A 7337-nucleotide genomic window follows, 5' to 3' on the forward strand; every position below is an offset into this window, starting at 1 on the left:
TCCTCCTCCATATCTTCTTTCCCCCTACACTTTTTATTGTTCTTTTTTGTTTGTTTTATGTTTTTAATTCTGAAAATGTCACATGTAGAAAGAGGTGGCTTCAATATTACCAAGGACACTACTGAAATTTTGACATTCTTTCCTCTGCTTTCCTAGCTCTGAGATTATAGTCCTGTAACAAATACCATGCGTGATTTATGCAGTGTTGAGTATCAAATATAGGTTATAGCTTGTGTAAGTAAATTGCTCTTTAAACAGAATTATTTTTATAGTCCTGTGATTAGTTATTTCTTTAAATTATCTACTCTAGTGAATAATAAAATTGACAAATATGTTTCATGTTACAATTAAACTTTCTATTCTCCCCAATTCCACAAAAAACAGAGGTAGGCTGAGGCCTGTTTCTTCTCAAGAATTTCTGAAGTAACTACTGTGTTTACTGATTGAATGAGAGTCTAGAGCTGGCAAGATAATCATATAATAGCAGAAGTCTGAGATAGGGCTCTACAGTAGGTTATAGGGAGAAAGAATATGATTTCACAAGAAAAGCAATGAAGTTGGCCAGAGTTTATAGATCCCATTTAACTTGCTAAACACTGAAACACATTCTCTCAATCTTCAGATTCTAGTTAATATCAAATTGACTAGTTTTCAACAACATTGTGATGGCAGAAGAAACTCAGGATTTGAGAGTGGAAAGCAGGAAGGACTAGTGATTTGGAGGAAGCATAGGGGAGTCCTGGACAGACAATGTGAAATAGTGTGGGCCTGTGTTCTCAGAGTCTTAATATTTTACTTCTCTTATCTTTTCATGAGACTTAGAAGAAAAAAGTATTCTTGAATTTTACTTAAAACTTTTGAGTCTCTGCTTCAACCTGGTCATATACAGCCTCGATTTTTTTCCATGCAACCCATCCATCTTCCTAATGGTCAGGTTATCAGGTGCCACCACACTTCTTTGGGCTATGCTGAGCAATCTCTGCAATATTGAGACACGCCCTGTAGCTAGTAAGTGAGCTACAACTATAGACTTCTGCAGCTTATGTCAGTCTTTCTGTCTCCTGTCTCCTGAGTAAAATCAGGCAAAATTCTGCCACCTCCAGGATGAAGCTTTAACTTGTGCTTTTGAAATCTCTAGACCCTCTTATGGATAGCTATAAGTATATTCTCCTCGAATAAGTGGTCTGATTCTACCAGTTTCAGGAAAATATGCCTCCAAAAGGAGAAATAGGAGACAGAACTGAAACCAGGAAACAGAAAATGAAAGATCATATTATTTACAATGGTGTCAAAACTAAACCATTACCACCTGTCTTAAAAAGTGTGGGGAGCAGGAAGGAGTATTTCTAGTAACTAAAGATCCTAAACACTTTTCTTGTTCTGTGGTAAGAGCCAAAGATACAACTCTATAGATATCAGTGATAATGAGATCTGGTTGTAAGGCAGGGTGGGACTATTTGGAAGCAGAGTGTAGGTGGTATCCTTCTGCAAATAAAGAAAAACTCCAGCTATTTATATTCACAAGGAAGACTGTGTGTGGATAGATGAAGATGATAACCACATATATGTCAGTTAAAAAGTCCTCAGAGAAGATAACATCTTCATCTTGGGCTTTCAATACACAGAACTGACACAATAATCCCTATGACATAAGATAACAGTGCATTGTGTTTTCTTATGCCAAGCTTAGAAAACAAATCTACTTAGCTTTACTTCAGTGATTTCTACCTTCCTGAGGACCATAAATTAGATAAAATATCAGAGAGTCTTGAAGATTATGCAATGAGTATGTGGTTCAGCTAGTGTTCTTTCACATTTTAACTAAGCATGTATAACACAAATATTCCTTAGTCACACAGAGAAAACCAATAAGAGACAAAATTAATGATCATATAGAAGTCTGCATTGCTAAACCAATGAGTTGGGTGGGGTTACGTTCAGGAGGATGAATGATACGTCTCCTTTACTAATAGAGATTAGTCAAAGTCAGTTCATCACTAAAAACGCAACCCAACCTGTGTGATAATTAATGATAGCTGCATCTTTGCATGACTTATACAAGGGCAATTTGGCAGATCAGATAGATTCCTCTAGGACTTATGTATCATGTTTCCTAGTTTTTTTTTTTTTTTTACAAACCTTGCAGGGATCCTCGGCATGTTTTCACATTCACGGCCACTTGAGACTTATGTGCTACTTATTATAAGACCCATAATGTTCCCTTTTCTTTCCAGGAGGTAATATTTTTAAATTAATTATGCCTTTATGTGTTTGTATGCATATGGCCCATATAAACTCATGCACTGAAACAAAAAAGTAATTAAGTAATAAATTTAAAACATAAGTACCTGTGGATGCTGTACCACCCACACTTGGTATTAAGCATATTTCAGGATTACTTAATGTAGGATATTGGATACAGATATGCATCAAATGAAATGGATGCATTAGTTTTAGATCTAGTACCTTTAGAACCTGTAACTTGCACAGTCAAGCACTCCATTAACAACAGAACAATCTATTTCTCATTCATTCATTCATTAATTAATTCATTCATTCATTCTACATACTGATCACAGCTCCCCTGTCTCCGCTTCTTCAGTACCACCCTCACATATCCCTCTCCCTCTACTCCTTCCTGATCTCCTCAGAAAAGGGAAGCCTCCCTGGTGTACCACCCAACCCTGGGACATCATTTTGCAGCTGGACTAAGCACATCTTCTGCTAACACCTAACCTGGCTGTAGAGCTAGGGGAAGAAGACGGAATGACAGGCAGAATTAGAGATAGATACCTGCTCCAATTGTTAGGGGACTTACATATAGTTCAAGCTGCATATCCAGTACAAATGTATATTGGAGCTAGGTCCGGTTCTTGCATGTTCTTTGGTTAATGGTTCAGTCTCTGTGTGCCCCCATGGGCCCAGGAAAGTTGACTCTGTAGGTTTTCTTTTGATGTCCCTAACACTTCAGGGTCACTCAATCATATACCAGCTCTTCCACAGATGCCTACCTCTGTTTCAATCTGCTGGTGGATGGAGCCTCTCTGGTGAGACTTATGCTAGGCCCCTGTCTGCAAGTATAGCAATATATTGTCAAAAGTATCAGGGGTTTGCTCTTTCTTGTGGGATTAGTCTCTTGTTGGACAAGTTGTTGATTGGCCTTTACCTTAATGTCTGCTACATTTTTATCCCTGCTCATCTTGTAGGCAGGACAAATTTTGAGTCAAAAGTTATGTAGGTTGGTTGATGTTCACCTCCCTTCATCCGAAGTCTACTGGAGATTTCCGCTTAAGTTTCCATTATCTCCAGCTGCTAGGAGTTTCTGCCAAGATTACCGGCATAGCCTCCTAGAAGTCTCTCCATTTCCTAGTCTTAGAAGAGTTCAAGAGCTGCTCTCCAATGATTTCCATTTTTCTCTCCCAGCACTCTCTAGCTTTTCCTAGAAAAAACTGGATTGCTTGACACAGAAGATTAATTATACTGCTATTGTAGGTGGGGCATTTAAGGTGTGGTATTAATCTGTCACATTTGGTGTGGTAAAGTACTCAGATATAAAAACAAGTTGATTTAAAACAAAATTCAAATAGCCTCCTCTAGGTTTTACAATTACTCAAAAACACCAATTTACTCATATAAAAATTGGAAGTAATAAAATCTTTTGGAGTAAAATAACCAGCAATATCATATATAGTTCTTACAAAATGAATGCAGTTTAAGGAGAGGCCCCTGATTTCTCCCAAAACTCATTAGGTCTCACACTCCATCCTGCATAATACTAAGTATGCAGACATGGTGACACTTAGTTTACTAATCATTTAGAGTTTCATCTCAAGAAAGAACCTTGGAAGAGATTAGCTTGAAGGTAGAGATGGGATTCCCTGATTTCTTGCCCTTGCAAAACTACAGGGAAGCACACATTATCAAAAATTTCAAACAGTTGTAGTAACTGCTCACAATTTCTGTGAAGTCTAGATTCAAACCAATGCCTTACATTAAGAGAAATATTATCTATAAAATATGCGGAAGCTGATAGAAGATGTATGAACCTAGGTCAGAAAGGTGAATATCATTATAAGTGCTTTTGTCATGGGCAGAATTAGATTTAAATCTGATATGAGCTTAGCAAGAAGTTGGATATTAGCTTATTTGTCACTTTGTCTTGGTAGTTGTTTCTTGAATTCCCCTTTGTTTTAACCTCCTTTGAAGCCACAGTTGAACTCTTCACATAATTATCTAAAATGCTAAAAAAAAATCTTGTTGCTACACGGACACACTAGTGTAAGGTCTGAATTTTGGCTTCATTATAATCTTATTTTTACTCCTACCCTGTGAAATCATCAGGAACTATGATGGTAAGACATACTGTACAAAGGAAGTCTCAGGCTCTGGGCCAAGCTCCCTTGAGAAAAGGCTTGCCTTACAGAAATAAAAACCTGAAAAATAGAGATAGAGCAGCTCTTGTAGAAACATTTTGGGGAGGCAGATATAAAGAAATATCTGCTGTGCCTTGTCCCATCAGATAGCTTACTCAGTTAAGTTCCAAGTCAGTTACAGAAGTCTGTCCTAAAATCCAAAATGTTTGGCACCTGAATAATGCCAGTTGAGGTTTTACACTGACATTTAAAACATTGTGCCCAAACATGAATATATATTTACATCCACAGACACTGACACACATGCAGGTACACATAAAGGAAGTATGGTATATTATGATTTGGGTTAAGTAAAACAAACTTTAGCTTGTGAATGGAGCAGATTCCTCATAATCTTTATAAAAATTCTCTTTGAAACTCACAATATAGTATCAGAATTATTGGATCAATCAAAACTTTAAGGAATTTATGGTCTTCACTAAGCACTTTCTTCTTTTAACAGAGTTTACCTAGAAGGAAAAACAGTCCAACAGACAAAGACAAATCCCACAGCAATGATAACAATATTACATCTAGATTTAAAAAGACGTCATCTATAATCATTTGTAAACATACTCCAATACCCCTATGTACTCCTTAATGGTTTGTTTGCAAATAAACCCATTTAAAGTGTTTGCATCTTTCCACTGAATTGTCTTCTTTGAGAAAGAAAATAACTGATACCTTGGCCAGGGAAGAATCTAATCAGTCTACTGCTCTGTTCCCCATGGTAAACTCATGTCTGCCCACATTCTGCTTCCTGTCCTCCCATAGCTCAACATCAGTGGTGAGACATGGGTGCTTATGATACTTTTTATAATTAGTTTGAGAAGAGCTCTTTCTCTTTCATAATCTATAGACATAAGCTTTCCATAATAAACATTCAGTAAAGGACCAGGTTTACTCTATTACCTTTATAATGTAGAAGTTGATGCAGGATCTGAGAGACAGTGCTATAAATTACACCCACATCTGAGAAACTCTCCTTGTTGAACTGTTTCAGGTGCTGACAAGATGGAATGGATCAGAAGTGTTGTTCTATGAATCTACCAGCTCCACAGTTCTATGGATCATCCTAGTCATAGTCCTCTCCATAACCTTTATCCTTGGTGTGCTAGGTAATGGGCTTGTGATTTGGGTGGCTGGGTTCAGGATGACCCACACTGTGAAAAGCATCTCTTATATGAACTTGGCTCTGAGTGACTTCTCTTTCATGGCTACACTACCACTCCACATCATCTCAATGATCATGAGAGGAAAATGGCTTTTTGGTTGGTTCCTCTGCAAATTTGCTCACAGCATTGTACACATAAATCTTTTTGTAAGTGTGTTCTTGATCACTCTTATTGCTACAGATCGGTGTATTTGTGTCCTGCATCCAGTATGGTCTCAGAATCACTGAACTGTGAGTCTGGCCAGGAAAGTGGTTGTTGGAGCTTGGATATTTGCTCTGCTCCTTACCTTGCCACATTTTCTCTTCTTGACTACAGTAAGAGATGCAAGAGGGAACATGTATTGTACATGTAATTTTGAATCCTGGGTTGCAAACCATGAAGAGCAATTAAAAGTGTTCTTTACTGTGAACACAGCTGCAGGAATTGTCAGTTTTATTATTGGTTTCAGCCTGCTAATGTCCTTAATTGCCATCTGCTATGGACTCATGGCTGCCAAGATCTGTAGAAGCAGCTTTGTGAATTACACCCGTCCTTTACGTGGCCTCACCTCTGTAGCAGCTTCCTTTTTTTTGTCTGTTGGTTCCCTTTTCAATTGATTATGCTTTTAGGCAACATCTGGAAAAAGGAAACACCAGAAAGCATTCACATACTGGTGAATCCAGCAAGCACCTTGGCCACCTTCAATAGCTGCCTCAATCCAATACTCTATGTTTTCCAGGGTCAAGAATTCAGAGAGAGATTGGTCCATTCCTTGTCTGCCAGTCTAGAGAGGGCTCTGAGGGAAGACTAGGCCCTGAGGGAAGACTCATCTCTGTACAACTGTTGCAGTGTCATCTTTTGTTATCAATAGTAATGCTAAGTGAAGGCCTTCAACACCTGGTTGTCCTGGAGATGAGAGTGTCCACACATAAGACACTAAGTGACCATACCCCCAAGTTATTTCTGTTGGTAAATAAAGATACCAACAGGCAATAGCTGGGTATAAGTGTCAAAGGTGGGGTTTAGAATTCCTAGACTTGGAGCTGGAAGAGAGCCAGGAGGGGAAGAAGAGTTCAGCAGGAGGAAAAAAAAAGCCACCATGGGTTAGGAGTCAAGGGAATGTGGCCTTGTTGTCTGGCCAATTGGAGTTAAGAGCAGCCTAGATAAAAAAGTAGTACCTCAGGGCTATCAATAGAAAAGTAGTATCTGTACAGAATTTTTCTTGCTTAAGGCTTATTTTAAATATAAACATTGTGTGTTTTTCTTCCAGGAGCATAAATAACAAAGGCAGGGTAGAAGCATCAGGCTAGGATTGAAGAAATTTCTACAAGCTATGACTAAGGAAATGGCAGTTTATTTAGAGGTCATCATCATGCTCTCTATGCTACCCTAGTCTCACTTTCCTTCTCAGGATACCCTGAATGCCATTTTTTTGTACTATAAATCTAGTAAAAATCTCCTTTGTCCTCTAGTTTGGCAGAAAGAAACATAAATGAAAATTAATATCACTGTTCTTTTGAGAGTTTTTCAGCTTAGCCTGTAGTGTGGACCAAAATTATGGTGAGAAAACAATGTAAGAGACAAAATATAGATATTTGAAAAGATTATACAATATAGTATATATTAATAATAAAATTTCATATTTATTAAGAAATTAATCTTTGGTGGCCATGTGGTACAGGCCTCTAATCCTAGTACTTAAGACATCTGTAAAATATTATTATACCAAGGTCAGCTTATATAGAGAATTTCAGAATTTAAGTCAACTTGG

The 7337-nt window shown here is 37.8% G+C and overlaps 1 pseudogene; it reads left to right on the plus strand.

The window, feature by feature from the left end:
* The window catches only part of LOC148007182 (formyl peptide receptor-related sequence 4-like), a 46702-nt pseudogene extending 40325 nt beyond the window's left edge, over positions 1-6377 (plus strand).
* The last annotated feature ends 960 nt before the right edge of the window (positions 6378-7337 follow it).

The sequence above is a fragment of the Rattus norvegicus genome, chromosome 1 (genome assembly GCF_021556685.1).
Source record: "Rattus norvegicus strain SHRSP/BbbUtx chromosome 1, alternate assembly SHRSP_T2T, whole genome shotgun sequence".
NCBI classification, from domain to species: Eukaryota; Metazoa; Chordata; class Mammalia; order Rodentia; family Muridae; genus Rattus; species Rattus norvegicus.